This window comes from Corvus kubaryi, unplaced genomic scaffold (genome assembly GCF_017639235.1).
Source record: "Corvus kubaryi isolate FWS band 111438036 unplaced genomic scaffold, C.kubaryi_AGA036_p1.0 134, whole genome shotgun sequence".
In the NCBI taxonomy this organism is placed as follows: Eukaryota; Metazoa; Chordata; class Aves; order Passeriformes; family Corvidae; genus Corvus; species Corvus kubaryi.
The window spans coordinates 11,377,173-11,396,401 of NW_024580668.1; the positions used below are offsets into that span (position 1 = coordinate 11,377,173).

Here is a 19,229-nt window from a genome sequence, read left to right on the forward strand (position 1 = left end):
TTCTGGAATATCTCCAGTGAGGGAGACTCCACACCCTCTCTGGGCAATCTCTTCCAGTGCTCACAGTAAAGAGGTTTTTCATCATATTCAGGTAGAACTTGCTGTGCAGCAGTTCCTGCCCTTTCCTCTTGTCCTATTGCTTGGCACTACCTCCACGTGCCCCATGGTCTGACCTGATGTGGGGGTTGGATGTAGAAAAGGCAGGAATTATAGATCAGATGAAAACTGTCATCTCTAAGAGATGTGGTGGGGGCTGGGGGAGGCAACGGATGGCCAAACCCCCCAACAGAGGCTCCTGCCAGGCTGGGTGGAAGAAACCTGGTTCTAGTAGAAAGGAAAAAATGGCCTCAAAAACAACGTGAGCCATCAGAATTTGGGTATCTTATCAAATAAAATGAATAAACAAATAAATAAAAGGGAAAGTGACCAAATATTTTCAGAAAGACATGATAGAAAGACATGAAGAAGAAGAACTGTGTTTACCATAACAACAAATCTTATCATTTCCTAGATCCCTGATACTCTTGCAACTCCATGTGATCCTGTAAAACATCTTGCCTGATTCAGAGAAATGATATCTCTGGCTCCAATACATGACTAAACCCTGAAGGCACCCTCAGAAGAGAGCTCTGGTTCCTGCCATCACCACTTGCCATATGGCTCTTCTTTCTTCCTCCACCTTCTCAGCCTCATTTACTATGGAAACAAGGCTCATGTGATCCCGCTGGCGTTCTCATCCCTTCACCTCACACACAGCTCCTAAGCCTGTAGCTCTGTCTTGAGCAGAACTGACAGTAGAAAGCTCAAAGACAACTGGATCCTCCCAAGTGTGGTGAGGATGGGCAGCTGGGAGTAGGGGAAGGAGGAACAGGAACACATTAATGCCCCTAGAAGTGCTCAGCAAGGGGTGAAGGGTGGCTAATGCTGCATGAGGTAGTAGTTGTGAGATCACAGAACGGTTTGGGTTAGAAGGGACCTTAAATCTCATTCCACCCACCCTGCTCCCAGCAGGGAAACTTTCCACTAGAACAGGTTGCTCAGAGCCCCAAGATAAGGGGCTTAAACATGCAAGAATTTCCTCTGTAATCTTCTCAGGCAGGAAATCCGGTCAGCCGCTGGACACACATCGGTAGAAAACAAGGCTTCAGTAATTTTTACTCCTCACAGATCTACTTATATTTTCTATTCTCCTCTTCTATTTTCTTCTCCTGTTAGAACTGAAAAAGGCAGGGTCAGCCATGCAAGACTTCACTATCTCTCTGCAGCACGGCTGTGTTTGCTACTGGAAATGAAGCTAAAAGCAAAGTTTCAGTATCCCCACGTGAGCGCTGGAGCAGCTGATCAGATCACAGGCTCTGTCTGCTTCTCTACAAGTATAACTGCCAGGAAAGATCTGTCCCACAGAAGACAGAGGATGCATCTTTCCTTTGCTAATCTCTTCTTGCTCCTGTTGTGAGTGTCTCAGGTTTTTTCTTTCTTTTTTTTCCCCCAGGCATTAGAATTAGATTTCAACAGGAACAATAGCAGCAGCAGTAACATCAGCTCCCTTATCTCTACTACCTGCTCTTTTCTCCCAAATATTCCTCTTTTTTCTTTTCTTTTTTTTTTTACCGCCTGAAAGTATCTAAACCTGAGTTTTCCTCAGAAATAGCTAAAGGAAAAAGGATTAAGGGATACTGTTAAAACGAAAACCTTGCTTCCTACCTAACATCATCCATTCTTTAATTGTTTTATTCTTTTTCCTGCATCTCTAATGACAGGTTAAAAGATCCTTAAGGCTGATTGTTGCCATGGGATTAAGGAGCCTGGAGCCTACTAATTCAACTCCCAAAAGTTTGTTTAACTAGTTAGCGTGCCACTCTGTGAGGGTCATGCTGACATCCTTATTTCAGCCCTCTTTTCAAAGAAAATAATTGGTCCACTCCCAACGACTGACGATTCAACTGGAGTTCACAAGTGGAATTTCTGCCTATTAGCCTGTGTCAAGAAGGTTTGCATTCTGGATCCTAAAAAATGAAAACCGAAGAGAAATGAGAACACAGAATGTCTCATGATGAGGTCAGACTTCTCCTTATTTGGGGCTCATTCAAAGTAATTTTTCAGTGCTGAAAATTGGCATTATTCCTTTCCATGGGTAGTGGGGCGAGGTGGGTCTGGAATTCCATCAGCCTTTCCTTCTTCCTTACAATGCTTTCAAACCTTTTTAAACTATGACCAACTCTGAACCTATTTAACTTCCTTTCATCTTCTGAATGACTTCTTCTACCTTTTCAAGACGTGTCTTGATATGTTGGCTCGCCAATGATCTGCTGAGGAGACTTATAGGATAAATAAATTTGCTAAAAACCACCTACCTGTGTAGATTTACTCTGTGCTATAACAAGTGACGTAAAATGAAATTGCTTTTACGTAAAGGATAAAAATTTGAATGTGTTATACAGGGGAAATGGGCATACAAGGAATATAAAGACACCTGGAAGTACAAAATGCTGTTACTACAATCTTTTTTTTGATTTGTGACTGCTGGGCTGGAAGTTTATTCTAGATTAGAGCTCTTGGAGAAAAGGGTTACTTGTTTGGTTTTAATGTTCTGCAATAGTTCAGCCTTTGCCGTTTCAGAAAAAGATCACAGATATCTGAAATATTTCATATGAATTGTGTACGTACCCTGTATTCAAACTGGGTAAAAAACCATTGTAATTAACTCTGCCCTTGTAAATAACTCATGAAAATGAAGTTAAACCTGTAGCTGTCGACAGATGCATAACCATGAACCAGGTAGTGCAATCACTCATTTACAAAAGTATATAAATGTCAGCCAGGAAAAGTAAGTCACTTCTGTTGGCACAATAAAGGTCATTAGAATCAAGCAGTGCTGGACTTTCTAACACTGAAAATCTTAACTGGAAAGCCCCAGTGTGGAGGGGTGAGCAGAGTCAACAACCATGGGCTGAGCTCCCAGTGCTTCCAGAGCACTCCCTGCTCCACAGGGGCTTGTTCTACAAAGGTACCAAACCATTAACCCCCAATTTAAACCAGACAACAGGCAGAATTTCAGCCAGGATCCTCCACAACAGCCTTCCCCTGTGTGATTGATGAAGTGTTGAGGAAGATGAATGCACACAGGCTCTGAGTAAATCGAGCACCACCTTGGAGAAAGCTTTTGATAAGAAGAAATGCTCTGCTTTAAGAGCTCTCTGAAGTCAAGGCAGAGACAAAAGTTACATTAATTTCTGCTCCCTGCCTTCACTGCTTTAAACAGGAGAAAAGAGTTGAACAGAAGACTTCATACCCTTGAGACTCCATAATTTGCTTGATGAATGCTTTAAAAAGAGATGGGCTGGGAGAGAAGATCATTGAATTTAAGGAAAATGTAGTATTCACTTCACTTTTGGTATCGAGAGGCAAGGCAGATGATTCACAGATGAGAAAGGAGCTCGGCTGTAAAGGTAGGAAGCTGGAATAAAAACGAGGAAACGTTCTGTGACGAACGTGGTCCTCAGCATAGGAAAAATACTGCCTGTCTTGGGAGAAAAGAAAGAATTCCAGAATTGGTCACTAGCTACCAATTACATCAGATATTTGCAAGGCAAGGGGAAGAAATTAAGATGAATAGTCTTACTCAGGACAAGACCATGAAAACCACTTCATTTGGTGCCCTTGGATCCAGAGACTGACACAGAATTTGTGGTTCCTCCCTTTTCTTCTTGTACTAAGGTTTAGTTCCTCAAGTTCTCAGTCCATCCCCTCTCTTTCACCTGGAAACTTCTGAATTTTGTACACTAGCTCCTAGTCTAATGAAATTTTTGCCACCCGGTGTTCAGCACTGTGTTGCTGTGAGGGTAATAGACTACAGCAGCATGGAAAAAAATCTTTGCAACTCCTGTTTTGGAATTACTGCTGAACCTTTCTTTCCCCCTTCAGTTCTGTTTTTAATCAAGCCTGAAATTTTCTTCCTTTAAAGAAACCTTTAAAATCTTCTCATTTTCTCTGGATAATGCCTCTCTGAACTACATTGTTATACTCTAAGAAAAGGACTATTTTCTGTCACTTGGAAACCCACGCCTCATTTTGAACTGAAATAAACCCACTAATAAAATTAATCAGAAGCACTATTCCTCTGGAGAGAGACAGGGAAAATATGATGGGTTATAAACTGAACCACAGGTTTCCAATAACACAGCACAGTCAATACCAAGGAACGAGACCTCCACTAGCTGGGACACATCATACCTCACCAGAAGGTCGTGAAATTACTGCAGGAAAACAGCACAGATGAAGGACAGGAATAAAAATATAAAAAAAGATATGAAGGCCAGATAATAAAAAAGTTGTAAGCACATTGAAATTCCTGCAGAGGATCTGCAAGGCTTCTTAAGTCCTTGTCTATTGTTCAAGAGAGAAGCTTCAGTTTTTAAAGGGGCTAAAATTGCTATTGTGTGCACATCCTTTTGGGGCATCCTGCTCACAATGCCTTGTTTCCAGGAGAATAAAGCACACAGGTATCCTGTTAGAGTTGATTATTTAACAGCAGTAAAATTCAGGCTGAAGTGCTGAGAGCACAACTAACAAGGCACCTAAATTACGGTCCCCGAACGAAAATTGGGGTATCGCTTCTGTCTGAGTCTCCTTTAGAGCTTTTCTGTAAAATAGAGATAGTTATGGCAATTTCCTAAGCGTGCCTGGGGGGTCAGGTAGTGTCAGCAAGGTATTTTAGATTTGTAAAAATTTGTAAAACACTATCTGTGCCAAAAGTTAACGTCAGGTGCCTGCAATGAAAGTGCAGGGCATGGCTAATGGAAGGAATATTAAACAACAGACAGTAGACTTTGTTTTAAAATTTTTATAACTGAGAGATGAACTGACAGAAGATGACAGTGATGAAAAAAAGGTACTGCTCTGGAAACTGGCCAGGTTTTCTGAAGCTGCTATCAACAGAAAGGTAACAGATGCAATAGTTCTGTAACAGGCCATGAGAAAACACAGCCCCTGCTTGCACTAAGACACCAACACTTGGTTAACCTCTTGCAGAACACTGAAATTACTGAATATTACTTAGCTACAGAGAGAGACCTAATTTAGGATCACAATAAACCAAAGTTCACGAGGTAACTAATGTTAGTTTCTGCTATGAATTCCACACAACTGTGGTAGATTTTATGTGTGTGTGTGCAGTTAACCAAGCCATAAACAAGTCGTGATGCTGTAACAAGCCTGACAGTGTTCGTGCTGTTGGGAACCCTTTGTAAATTTATGACACATGCCATAATAAAAAAAGGAGCAGAACTCCTGACTTCTTATTCCACAGGGTTGTTTCCTTCTGCTTTGTCTGACTGAGAAATTGGATAAACCCCAGTCCTCTGGCACTCCAGCAGCTCGGAGTCCATCCAACAAGAGGGCCACGTTCAGGATGATGTGATTTACCTCACACCACAAAAGTGTTACGAGGTCTCTCACTCAGTGTTTTCCCAGGTGAGAGGTGCTGCAGAAGTGCCAAGCACTGAGTGGTTCAGGGCTGAGTGCTGGAAGGCACTCTAAGAAATTTCCTTTTTATAAGCCAACACCTCCTTCACTTGCCAGACATAAGGAAGAAAAGGGCTCTGCTCTTTGTTTGGTGACTCTTGACACTGATGCTCCAGTGATGACTGATTCTAACTACTTATTTTAACTTTCCACTGATGGCTCCTTTATCTGGGCACCCAGACTCGTTATATCACAGCCTCCACCTCATGAGTAGCTGAATTTTCCTTCCTTCATCTTTCCATCTGCTGGCTAGTGGCCGTTTGCCGCACATTTCTTTGGTCTTTTGCTCCATGCCCCAAGCCCTGTTTTTCCTTCAATCCCCAGAGGCAGTGCAGGCAGCAATTCCCTGAATGCCACCTTTACATAGCTATGCTCTCACAACCTAAAAACTGGGCAAAGTCTTGAGGGATAAAGGTGTTTTATTATTATTTTCTATGTTAGCACAGATTTCAAGTAGCTTCTTTCAAAAGCCTTGTCAAAAGCTTGAAAAAATGGACCAGACAATAAAAATAATTGGGGTTTTTTTGAAAGAGTCAAGGCTAGGAAGGAGAACAGACTCAAAAGTTCAGCTTTCCTGTGGAATGGGGAAGACTGAAAAGCAAGTTGTGTAGATACATTAAAAAGGACCTGATTTACATCTAGGACAATCTTAAGAGGGTGACTATTCCCATAGTTGCACATTCAGAATGGAAATATTTGAGTAGATCTTTTAATCCTGTTTGCACTCGATGACACACAATTTAGTGATTAACAGAACAAAAAAACTATTCCAAGCTCAGGTTGGACGGGGCTTGGAGCAACCCAGTCTGGTGCAAAGTCTCTCTGGCCATGACAGGGGTTTGGAATGAGATGATCTTTAAGGTCCCTTCCAACCCAAACTATCCTGTGATTTTTACTTTTCTGTAGATTCCTTTATCTGGACACCCAGAGTGTTTTCATTACAGCCTCAACCATAATAATTTTCCTTTCTTCATCTTTCCTTCTCCTGGTTGGTGGCATCTGCTACACGTTTCTTTGGAATTTTCTTCCGTGCCCCAACTTCTCACCCCAGCTGGGCAAAAACACCCAATTGTGTCTACTTACTTCCAGACAATTCATCTCAACAAACTCAGCCTTTTTATCTGACTTCCCCTGGTACTCTCATAGTCCCTGTGGATCTGGGAGCACTAACATTCTGCTGGGATATCAGAATCTTGGGAGAGTCCTGGACTCTTCTCAGAATATTCCCCACACATCTCTTTTGATGGACAGCACAAATTCTGTTGTGTTCCTCCAAGGCCACAACCCAATTTCAAATACCAGGAGGTGTTTGCCTCCCCACAGAGCCACTCACGTTGAACTCTCTGCCATAGCAACTAAGCCAACAAATAGACAATAAACTACTTTTTTTTCTAAGCAGGATCCTGGTATTCAAACACAATGACTAAAATACTGCAGAGATTTCAGTATTGCCACTTCTGTGAGTGCATTAAAACATTTCCGTCTGGTGTATTTCTTTATAGCTGAGCTCTTGGAGGGAAAGGATTAAATTAAAGAATCCTTAAATCTTTCTTTTTCTTTTTTTTTTATCTTGGTGTTTATGAGGAAAAATGCAAAAGAATGTAAACTGCAGTTATACATAGGAGTAGCTTTTTTACTTTACAAATACTTAAGAAAGATAACAAAAGAAAACTAAGGCCTTAGTGAAATATCTGGATTGTGTTTGATGTTAGCAAGAATTCGTGTACTTTGTAACTATTCTGGTTTTTATTATTTTGTAATGTCCCAGTGCATTTTGGGGATTACTTCTAATTTATTAGCACGTAAAAAGCCTCCTTCAGAATCATGGCCTAGGCAGAGGAGGACAACGTGGTGAGTTGGGGCTTTGGATTTCATCTTTGAAATTTTGGACAACCGAAGTGAGGAACTCCAGGAGAGAAGGGCAGATAACGTGTGGCACAGCCCACCAACCAGAGCAAGCCTCTCAACTCCAGCATGGGAAGGTTCTGGCCAACAGTGAACAATGAAACCACATCTTGCCTGCCATATATCAGTTTCTTGATTTGCTTGTGAAGAGCTCGTTGTTGATGTGCCTAAATAAGATGATGATCAAGAGAATGGAAAACTGCCTTCCACATGGTATTACCATCAGTGGGTTGGTGCCAGACTAACTTTCTGTCCTGTGAGGCCTTGGGCACTGGCCCAAGTCAGAGGTGACATTGCTGACAGCCTCCTAAAAGCTCTCCCCAAGAGCAGCCAGGCTTGGACTCTGACTTTAGGCCATTGTCTCCCCCTTATTCATTTTCTGCTTGGTTTTCGCGCTGCAGAAACTTTGCTGCACTGGCCAGAGCCAGAGGATCAATAAAGCAGAGGAGGAAAGAGCTGCATTCCCACCTGCGTCGTCCATCACTGGCAAACCTGGCAGCTCAGTTCTGCTGCCCGAATCCCATTTTTTCACTTGACAGAAAGCCTCTCTTGGAGACCGCTGGGGGAGAGACCTAAAACCTTATATACATTAAGGCAAGTGAATTGATACCCTGTCAGATGAAGAGAATCTCTCTTCATCTGCTGAGAGTTAATGATGATTTATTAGGCAGAACAGACAGGTCCCAGGACATATTTGCAAGGACTTGTCAATCAGAAAATATTCCTCCAGGGATTTGGACTAAGCTTATTTCATACTTTTTACTTAGAAGACATGAGAGGACAGTGAGATTCAGTTTGAAGTACTTCTCAGATAACATGAAGCTTTAGAAAGATAAAAGGCTAGATGAAAAAAGACCTCTTAAGACCTTGGTACAATCCCATGTCATCCCAGAAATGCCACTAAGGAAACATGTATAAGTGAATAGGATTTGGAGAATGGTAAAATAAACATGACAGCTTGAAGGGAAGATTCCCAATGAAAAAGAAAGTCTGAAATTAAATCAATGCCAGGCATGCAGCCTTAGACCTCAATACAGAACACATCAAAACACTTTCAAATAACTGAATCTGGGATCTCAGTGTGTAAATTTCTGACATTCACACATCAAATTCAGGGACCTGTTGATCCATCAGGGAAGGACTCTTTGCCCAAAAGGAAATGTCTTCACTTCTGCAAGCCAACTTGAAGTCAAGGGAAATAAATAAGTATTTTTAGAGTGTGGTTCTCACAGTGTTAGCACAGCAGAGAGGTGAATCACCCTGGAAAAGCATTCCCTCCTCCCTAGGGACCCAGGGCTCACTCAGTCCAGTAAGATGCATAAGGACCTCTGAAGCTCAGAGCAGGGAATCCTCCTCGGTGACCATCCCACTATGTGTCAAAGACTGGGCCATGGGAATCTCAACAGGAGGTGGGGCAAGCTTAATAAGCCTCCCTGAGGCTTAAAACTGTCTCATCTGTCCTTTAACTTCATCTCTCTCAACCCATAGCTGTTGTTCAAAGGAGGTTGGAAGGCAGAGGAGCAGTGCCAGAGTCATCCTCCTGCAAAACAGGGTTTGAAGGAAGCAGGGGCTGTCTGAGATGTGCTTCAGGATGTGCATGAGATACAGCACCAGAAAACTATCCCCATTCACACTTTGAGCAGAGAGCACCTGCAGCAAGGACCTTCTCCTTGACTACGTCCAGATTCACAGTTAAGAGGCCCAACAGACCACAAGTGGACGGGAAATGCTTCCCACACCCAGTAACCTCTCTGAAAGACCAATTCTCACAGTTATTGTGACCCCTCGCTATCTCCCCAGAAGGATGGGGCAGAAGGGTGGACAGAGCAGTCTGCCTGCAGTAGCAGTGTTTACAGCTCTCAGCTAAGAGGCTCCACAGGAGAGGAAACCAGCAGATATTTAACTTGGACACAGGTTGTGCACACCTCCAGCTCTCTGACCACGGGAAGCTGCTAGTGCCCTGCTCCCTAGGGAAGCTTCTCCAGCTCTCACCTATCCCTTCCTTTGGAATGGCCTTGCAGACAGCGAGCGGGTGGCTCCTCGGGGTGTGGGAGAGCAGCATTATTCACCTTTGAAAAATCCTCATATTTTCTAATGACAACAGCCTGTGCGAAAGCAGAGCTCTGGCTGCAGCACCCCTGTTTGCTGAGATTTATAGCAGAGCAGCAGGAACCTGCTTTGGGCTGCTGCAAGGCCTCTCACACCGTGCTTTTAGCCTGGAAACACAGCAGAATCTGCCTTCCCTGCTTGAATTATAAATACAAGCTTTCTCTCTGTACTCCCTTAAAATGAAAATCAAGAATTTCACAGAAGTGGGCCAACATTTGCAAGCCTTTTTTCACTCTGAAAGACAGAAGAGGTGAACCTTACAATGGCAAGAGACACACACTATGGGATTTGAAGTGAAGAGAAAAAAGCAGGGTGTCCTACCAAAGGGACTTTGTGTGTGTTCTGCACTCTGCAACCATCCAAGATCTCTCTCAGCAGCAACACAAGATCCAGCTCCCACAACAGCCCAAATCATGAGAGAAAACTGCCTAACACCAATTTTATTTTCCTTGCAGGACTGAGTGTTCCCCTCATAGCCACCTCCCCAAAGAGCCCTGCAGTGACAGCAGTTGTGATCTTCCCTGCACCCATGGGGAGCTCAACCCTCCCACTGCAAACCACAGCTCAGCACTCCCCATGATGGGAAGTTATGTCAGCCCCAGCACTGGGTTTTGGGGTCAGGTGCCAACCACCAGCTTCTCTAAAAATGAAAAGAGCTCATTCATACTCAAACCACAGTCTCAGTATGTACACACTATGCTGCAAGGTAATTAAAAAACCTGGAAAATCAGTAAAGGATGAAAAAAGAACAGCAATTTCCTCCATGGCCTGATGGACAGATGGGTTCTGCTGTATATCTCTCTCCTCTAACTGGATTTACTTGTGCAACCTTAACATTTTTGTGTCTGCAGTAGTGATTTTCTTCTACCCTTGCTCCCTGCAGTTCCCCAGCCCATTTCTCATCGTCATTTGAGCAGAACTATACTTCCATGGAAAGTTTGTCATCACAGAAAGTAAAAGGCAGGGAGGAGAAACACCCACTGTTCAGACTAATGGCTCAGCTGATTGATGCCAGAATGCAGCATCAGCTTAGTTTGGTTGCTTCAGTGTTTGCTGTCACTGGGCAGAAAGTTCCCCCACCCCAAAAAGTTGCTTAATAAATACACGCTCCTTCCAGCTTCCCATTAGCGGGCATTAAAGGGGATCTTGTGGGAGCACTTGTCCTATAATGTAAAAATATGAAAGCAATCTGTTCACATCTGTCTAATCTGTAAGCACCAAAGGTGAGCCCAAGCTCCAGGAAAACAACCCTCGTTACCCCTGAGCCACATTTGTTTGCCTGCATTGCCCATAATTAATGATTATTACCTTGCTCCTCACCACCCTGTAGGTAACAGCACCTTGTGGGGAAATCCCTAGTGAGCTCCAGCATTTTTATAGACCCCCAGGAGCTGTTTAAAGGGAAATCTATAGGGGTGAAATCTCACTCCAGCCAGTCTCTGATCCGTGGATGAGCCCAGGATGTGCAAGAGAGGGAAATGCAAGGAAGCAGCCTCGAGGGAGCAGCACAAGAGCTGGACCAGAAAGAATGACATGACCATGTATAGGTAACATCTTATGAGCCATAGAATCTGCTCCCCTATGTTAAATCTCTTCAAGGGAAGACAAATCAGTCCCTGTGATAGTATTACACCAGATAATCCTTCCAGAGGAGGACATCCACATCACCGTGCTTTAAAAGTTTACAGGACTTTCCATAAAGAAGACACTGCCATTGACCCAGGTATAATAAACAGCTTCCTTCTGGCTTGGATGGATCTTTGTAATCTACACTACTTTTCACTTCATGCTTTTCTTGTTTTTGTTTTAGATTTAGTGCACATTATAAACACCTTGCAAAGGAGAAGTGTGTGAGCCCTGGGATTTAACACCTTTGGTGCTCCTGCAGCTCTGCCATAGGGACAAAGTCAGGTATTGTACAGCACATTTGCTTTTCTCTCCCTTTTTTTGTTTAAATTAAACTCTTTGTATAAATAGTCATTCTGTCTGATTATATAATCTCCCACATTTAGATCGTCTGTGTTGCAACCATGGCAACTCCCAGAGCTGAGTACATTCGGTTCAAATTTCTTTCTAAATTTGCTGATGAGGGTGAAGAAACAGCTTTGGAAACCCTTCTCAGACAACCTACATTTGTTCTTTGCTTGTGAAGCTCAGTCCAGCTTGGATTGACAGGAACCAGTGCCCTAAAAAAGTTCAGAGCAAGTGTCCATCCCCTTCCAGCTTAACTGATTGCATCTCTGGCACTAGCTATGGATAAGAGCAATATCATCGAGGAAAATAAATATCTAAAGTTTGTTTAATAAAAATTAAGCAGGAGGATTGAGCAGTGGTGGAGCAGGAGAATGACATCTCCCATGCACAGAGCAGGCAGCACCCACAGTAGCTGGGCAGGTTTCCTTGCCTTGCCTCTCCAGTGAACTTCAGCTGTCATTTGAAAACCAACACTGAAGATAAAAGGTTCCAAAATTATCTTCTAGTATGGCTAAAAAGCCATCTGAGAGTGATATTATCTGTCTGGAGTCCTGATACTCGGTTCTAATTTTCTCACTGCAGAATGTGACTCAGTGGTTGGGTGAAGTGAAGCAGCTCAGCCACACAACTATGGAGCCTTTGGTCACACTGAAATAATTCCAGATTATAGTCTGATACTGAAAACCCACCTAAGGCTGCCAGCCCCCACCTCTTCTCATGCTCTGCAAGGAGTTTGCAAAGGGAAAGTAAATCAAGGCCCCACACTGTATGCAAAGTGAGAAAAGCAGAAGCAGATTTTTAAAAACAAGGTTTTTTTTAAAAAAAGGTGCAATTAGGTAACTTTTCTAATCAACCATTGTGATCACCTACTGTATTTTGCTATTTATATCGTAATTCTTGGTATTGCCTTCAAAGGGGTGAATCAGCACAATCAGGTCTTTGTTTTCCTTATGGCATAAATACCCCAGATGAGACACGGAGTCAGATTTTGAAGTAACGTGACTACAAATGCTCAATACTGATCACAGCTGCCAAAACGTGCCATAAGCAACAATGAAATGCAGTGATTTTGCACTTGAAGCACTTCCAAATTTGCTGGGACCAAAATCCTCCTGTATTAAGTACTGGAAAAATCCTGTGGTCAAATTGGAGAATTTGTGCAAGAAGTTAAATTTTGCATATGCCATTGCCCATCTGTTTTGCAGAATTGGCTTCTTCTGCAGCAGCCCAGGCTGGTGGACACTGCCAGATATGACCTGAGAGACTGCAGATTGGTTTTAGTCTGGTTATAAAGCTGCCTCACAGTCTAGAGATTGTTATCCTTACACAAATATGACAAGACCTGTAATCCAATTGAGGGAACCGAAAAATATTCCTTCATACTCTATTTAAATCTGCACAGCAACGAATGAAAGCAAAGGTTTCACACTTATTGCAGGCACTCTAGAGCTTGTACAGAATTTAATCTCTTGCTTCAGCTGGATATTTACAACAATGAAAGGCCCAGCCATGCACAGACAATTCATGCTACAATTACACTTACAAAAGCACGTGGCAATCAATAGCTCATGTAGACACTGATTTTGATTATACTTAATAGATGGTGCTGGTAATGACTTACTTATATCAATTAATTTCTTTCCATTTACATCTTAATCACTATACCAAAGAGTCCTAGAAACCATACAGCAAGATCCCATCTATGTTTTTGTCTTAGGTTGACATGAGCTTTGACACCATCAAGTGCTGGTTTGATGCTGCAGGCTGGAGGGAGAACGGAGATTAAATGCAATAATTAATTATGTACATTTGAAACTGAATAGGGGAAACACAGGACAAACAGGTTGCCAAGTTTATGCATTAACAGTAACTTGTTGCATTAATTTGGTTTCTCAATGATGGTTTCTAATTCCTGTTTCATTACATGAGGAGAAGGAATACATTTAGCCAGAGCTAAATACTTTTGTGGAGATGCTGGACTCATTTTAAATGTGTCTATTCTCCTACCTGTAGACAATGGACCTCTTTGTTATCTTCTTCCTTGCCTGATAATCCCATGGAGAACTGAATAAACTCAGACATACAAGGGAATAACAGTAGCAGAATCCTCCTGGCATATTCACAACCCACCGGGACTCGGCACAAGGTGGGGAAGGCGTTTAAATAAGCAAATAAAAAGCCACCTGAGCCTCCTTTGCAGGATAATGTGGCAGGAGCTTCTCTGGGAGCCGAGTAAACAAATGAGTTAATAGGAGTCGTAGCCTCTCGTTGGGTATTATTCATTCTTCTTTATTAGGTTGCTCCCTGGAAACCTGGGTAAACTTTGGCTGTGACTTTCTTTTTGATCTTCTGTGCCCAAATCGGCCGCTTTAATGTAATCCTGGAACCCTTTCAAGAAGTCTGTATTCACAGGCCACTCTGTACTTATTTCCATTTGAAAGGGCAGCTGGTGCAAATCCTGGCTGGAGCAGCTCGGTGGGGTGGCCATGGCTGATTCGAGTTTCGGCCCTGAAAAGGAAAAAAGGGAAGAGATAGGAAGGCTTGTTCAAACTGAAAATGCATTCCAGGTATCCAGGCTCGTGGGTCAGGGGGAAGAGGGAAGAGAGAACCTCCTCCATCCCCAGTGGTGCCCCCTGCCCAGTTTGCCACTGCTCACAGGGAGACACCTTTACCTTTACCCTGGAGCTCTGCTGCTTCAAAATCAGGAAGCAAATCCTGCTGAGTTTGGGGACTTTTGCTGCTAACTTGTCTAGGATAGATTAAACAATATAAAGTCACTTTGCCCTGTTGCTGGTGGTGTTTTCTGGACATTTTTTCAAGCCTGTGTCCTTCCCCCTGTACCCTGCATGCAAAGTATTCTCCAGCCACAAACTGATGGAGGGATGTTTAAAAGAAATACTTACAATGTCTGTTCACAAGTGCTCTGGATGTAGGTCTGCAGCATTTGTTTAGCCAAGACACAGCCCTATTTTAAAAACTTTTTACATAAATAAAACCTCTCTGGTTCATTTCTACCCTTTATATTGCCTTGGATCCCCACTAGTCTGACACCTTCTCTTTTCTGGAGAAATTCAATTATAAGATAGCATTATGATGGTGCTTTTGATATTTGTGTCATTTCTTTCACTTTTTCTTACTACACACACCCTTTGCTCTTGCACGAGCAATGCCTTCATAGGGCAGGGCTCTGTGAATGAGATGCCTCATCCAGCACATTGTCACCTGGTATATGAGGTAAATAAGCAAGTAACAAGCATAAGTGTGAGTGTCCAGACCTAATGCAGTCTTTTGGCAAAATCTGTATTTTTCTGTGCACGTGTCAGAGCAATCTCATGTTTAGCTGCAGAAAAACACGCTCGTTGGTGTCCCTGGGGAAGCTGCCCTGCACTTCACTGAGAGCCAGCTCACTCCTCTCAACAGCTTCACCTCCAAAGAGCATTTCACTGTGAAATATTTCAGTGGTGCTGCTTCAGATTGCCTCAGCCACGCTGGCAAAGATTCTGGAGTGAACACAGCTCAGGAAGAGTCCAAGAGCAAACCGCTCCTTGAGGAGGCAGAGGAGAGGATGCTGCAGGGCTTGGGTGCTGAATTAGCTCAGTACCCTCACAGAGTCATCACAGCACCAAAATCCAGCTGTAAACAAATTATAAAATACAACTAAAAAAACAAACAAACAAAAAAAAAGCAGTGGCTGTTGCCATCAGGAACTGAACATTTTCTGCTGTAATCAGTGCGGTAGAGAAAATACCGGACTATTCCCAGAGTTTCTCACTCTGGGAGCAGGAACAGAAAGAACCAGTACAATTACTATGGTAATTTCCTATTTTCTAACTACACAGAGGCCATTTGACTATCCTGGTATCATAATAGTTGGTAATTTTTGAGTTTTTAATAGCTACTATAAGGTTGGCCCAATAATGCTGCCAAAATCAGCAGGCAAAGACTGGAGCTGTTTGGACATTCACTGCTATCATGAGAGGACCTTACAAAAGGAATTAGTTTATGTAACTCATATTTCATGAAAGCAAATGAAATCTCAAATGTCCTGTAATTATAATAATTATTTCTACTTGATGTTTAATTACTCTGTCTAATGATCCAGCAGCACTGTAATGGACAGGTAAAGCTCGGATGAAATTGTCTTTCTCATGTAATTTAGTTTCTAAAGGAGGACAAAGGTTTTGGTGCTTGTGGCAGCAGCTGATTAAGTAATGTCACAATTTCCATGAATTGCAAAATGTGATTAGTTGTGGCTATCCTGCTCCTGCCAATCACTGCTCATGTCACAGAAACGTGGCTTGGGCTGTGCACTAAACTCCTGCTCCTTGAAGTATTTCTGTTGATGTTGAGTAAAGCACAAGTCAATGGTCACTGCTGTGATGGATGATTATAACGAGAGATCTGGGGAAAAAGGAACAGTCCATTAAGATCACCCAGAAACAGTGTTTAAAGCAATTTGTATGAATATGTGAAACTGATTTAAATGAAGCAAAATGCATCGTTTTGGTTTTGGATACTTTAAAAGGTGAATGATAAATGGAGAGTGGTGGAGCTAGAAAAGGACCTTGCCACCATTTACAAGGCAGCAGGGAAAGTAGGATACAACTCTTCTGGTCTTATACACCAAGTGTTAAAAGACTCATCCAAAATTACAGAATTTCGGGTTCAAACCCTCCATTACTCCAATTTAAGGCAGCAATTTTACCCAAATAATCCTGCTTTTTATGAGAGCATCCCTGTCACGAGATTGACAAAGCCTCTGCCACAGTTCTGTGCCTCTCACCATCCATGTCTCCAGCCTGGGGGCTGGGCACTCATGTACAGAGAGTGCATTTTGCTTCAAATCAATGTTCAAATAAAGAACAGCTAAGTCAGCTTTTATCCTCCAGGCCAAACAGTCCAGTCATGGTCACAATCTCACCCTAAGACCCAGGCCAGGATAGATGATGAATTCCCTGATGCTTCCATGAAAGGAAAGCTTTGATGGTGTCTCAACACTCATGTGATTTGGTGTGGGAGCCGGGACTGGTTTTAACTGTGAAAAATCCTCATCCCAGGCAGCTCAGAATGTGCACAAGCAAGATTCCTAAACCAAAAACTGACACTGGAAAACCACAGACATTGATTTGTTGTGATCCTGATTTAAAATGAATCACAGAACCACAGAATCCCCAAATGGTTTGGGTTGAACTGGACTTTAAAGACCACCTTGTTTCACACCCCTGCCATGGGCAGGGACACTTTCCACCATCCCAGGTTGCTCTAAGTCCTGTCCAACCTGGCCTGGAACACTTCCAGGGATGAAAGAGAAGCAAAGCACAGGAATTCTTGAGTCAGAGATCAGGAAGGTTAAGTGTCAGAGGAAGCAACAGCAAAAGTAGGGCATTGCTCAAATTTTCTCTTCTAATTCTGGGGGCAGCACTGAGGTTCAGGCTCATTAGCACGTTGTGTATGAGGCTGGTGATAATGGCAAAATGTCACATACTTCAGCCTAAGGAAAATACGAAATACGGTCTGTATGTCTATCTTTTCAAAAATCTGTCCTGAAGCCCACGGAGCTGGGGGAGGACCAAGGACCACACAGCCAACGTGAGCAGGAAAAACACCCTCCCTATGCTCCAGAACCTGAGAAGCTGTTGCTTAAAAAAAAGAAATAGACTCTGTTGAGGACCTGCTGCTCAGTTCCTCAGGCCTGGGAGGAAGCAACCTGTTTGTGCAGAATGTACCCCTGCAGCTGGCTGGCATTTTAGCAGTACAAGACTCTAATTTTAATACCATCAGAATTCTCCCAGGCTGCAGGTGAATCTAAGCTGCAGAAATGGAGCCAGGTTTCATTTTAGTTTGAAGTATCAAAACTGCTGACAATTAAACTTAATTGTATGAATAAGCTCCTTAACGGAATGCACTGCTGGGCTTTCATCCAGCCCAGGGCTGGCAGGAAAAGGGATATCTATATGCAAGGAGCCTGCCAACGTCCCACAACCTGGGAGAGCAGGGCTTTATCACCATTTAATAGAAACACACAAGGACCCTGATCTCCCTGCCTTTCCAAGAAAACTTCATTTTTCTTTTCCATGAAGTGTTGCATTAACAGTGCTCATCCTCTACAACCTGCTTCTCCCTCGCCACATTTTCTTGAAGTTAAGTTTCTAGCAAAGCATTAAATCTTTTCGTAAGGTGTAATTATTGGCTTTGGCTCTACCTGCACTAATAACAGCAATGAACACTGAACAAAAAAAGGCCCAATATAATTTTTTTTTCTGGAGATATCCTTTCTGAAATATTAATGTTTGTTCCCTCTAGGGTGGCACCTTTATTTGCTGTTTCTTATGCAACCAAGTTTGTTACTGTAGCTGCCTCTGCAACCAGAACTGCAGTGAGCAAATCTGTCCCTGGGGTCCAGGGGTCAGTTTTTTCCTATTTTATTTCTCTTTGGTATAATTTTAATTTATTTTCCCTTACTCTAACACTTATGGAGATCTAAAGGCAACTACTGCGGTTGAATAAATCTAAATACCATTACCAGTAGTTGGATATAGCCTCAGCACTGAATTCCATAACACTGTGAAGGCACCTATTTTCATTTTTTCATAAAGCAGGCTTTAGGAAGGGACAGCTGACCAACACTGTGTTGTGAAACTTGGAATTTTTGATCCATGAATCAGCAGATTTTGTCCCAATGTCTTCTCATACGCTGTGATTTTATCACATTCTTATAATTACTAACGGGACAAGTCCAAACCCCAGACCAAATGTCACAAGACTGTGCAAGATTCTTGTGTTAATCAGAGATTTGTTTCTCACTCTCATGGTGAGAAATGTCCAAAACATCTATTTCACATCTGTGAACTGCAGCAGAACTGAATCCATTTCCACTCAACAAAGAATCCCAGAGCCCTCACCCAACAAGACAAAGGTTTAGATGGGAACAGGGGATAAAATATGGTCCATGGGGAAGTTTGAGGAGTTCAGAGAATGCTTGGATGCTGTGAGTGCTACAGAAAACATTAAATATTCCAGAAAGAAAAGCTCAATTCCAAAGAAAAAAAATCGCACAACGTTGAAAACTGAAGCCTTTAACCCAGGATTAGTCAGGAAAGAGCATAAAAATATACAAGTCCAGCCCCACCACTGTGCAGCCTTCCTGTAGTGGTGGATTTATCTTTCCTTTGCCTTGCACTAGTGTATGTGCTACCTGGAATTTCAGTGAGCTTTCAGCTTGATTTTAATGTGTTTTAGAACAAATCAAACCTGCTAAATTGATTAATGAGAATTTACAGCGTTTTAATTATGGAGTGTGGTTTTGAATGATTTAAAGTCTGATATGAGCTCAGAGCAGCCCAAGATTCGGCGAGGAAATGAGAAACATGACATTTTGAAAAGGAAACCAATTTCCCTTAACTTAAACCGTTGCTCATATAAACCAAATTATAAATATACTCTGTGACTGTAATGCTACAGAGGACAGCTTACGAAAATATGATTAGTGGTGCAATTTCCTTAGGTTTCAGATCCTTTCTTCTTTTCTTTGCTGGCTTTAATGCAGGAAAAATCAACATCCTCCCTCCTCACCCACCCATCTTTCTCAATGAAAACAAAACAACAAATCAAATTCTGCAGGAGAGCTTGGGGATATCCTGACAAAACTCCACTGTACAAAGAGAACTCAGGTGTTGGGGTTTTAGTTTAGTCTGTTTTTTTTTTTTTTCCTGTTAAAG

General features: G+C 42.5%; 1 long non-coding RNA gene across 2 annotated transcripts in view; it reads left to right on the forward strand.

Moving 5' to 3' along the window:
• Nucleotides 1-523: 523 nt before the first annotated feature.
• The window catches only part of LOC121675272, a 31,311-nt gene continuing 12,605 nt past the window's right edge, over nucleotides 524-19,229 (forward strand). For both annotated transcript variants that reach the window (XR_006020027.1, XR_006020028.1), the window contains exons 1-2: nucleotides 524-2,058; nucleotides 11,348-11,448. This is a non-coding gene — a long non-coding RNA (uncharacterized LOC121675272). The remainder of the gene's footprint in view (nucleotides 2,059-11,347; nucleotides 11,449-19,229) is intronic.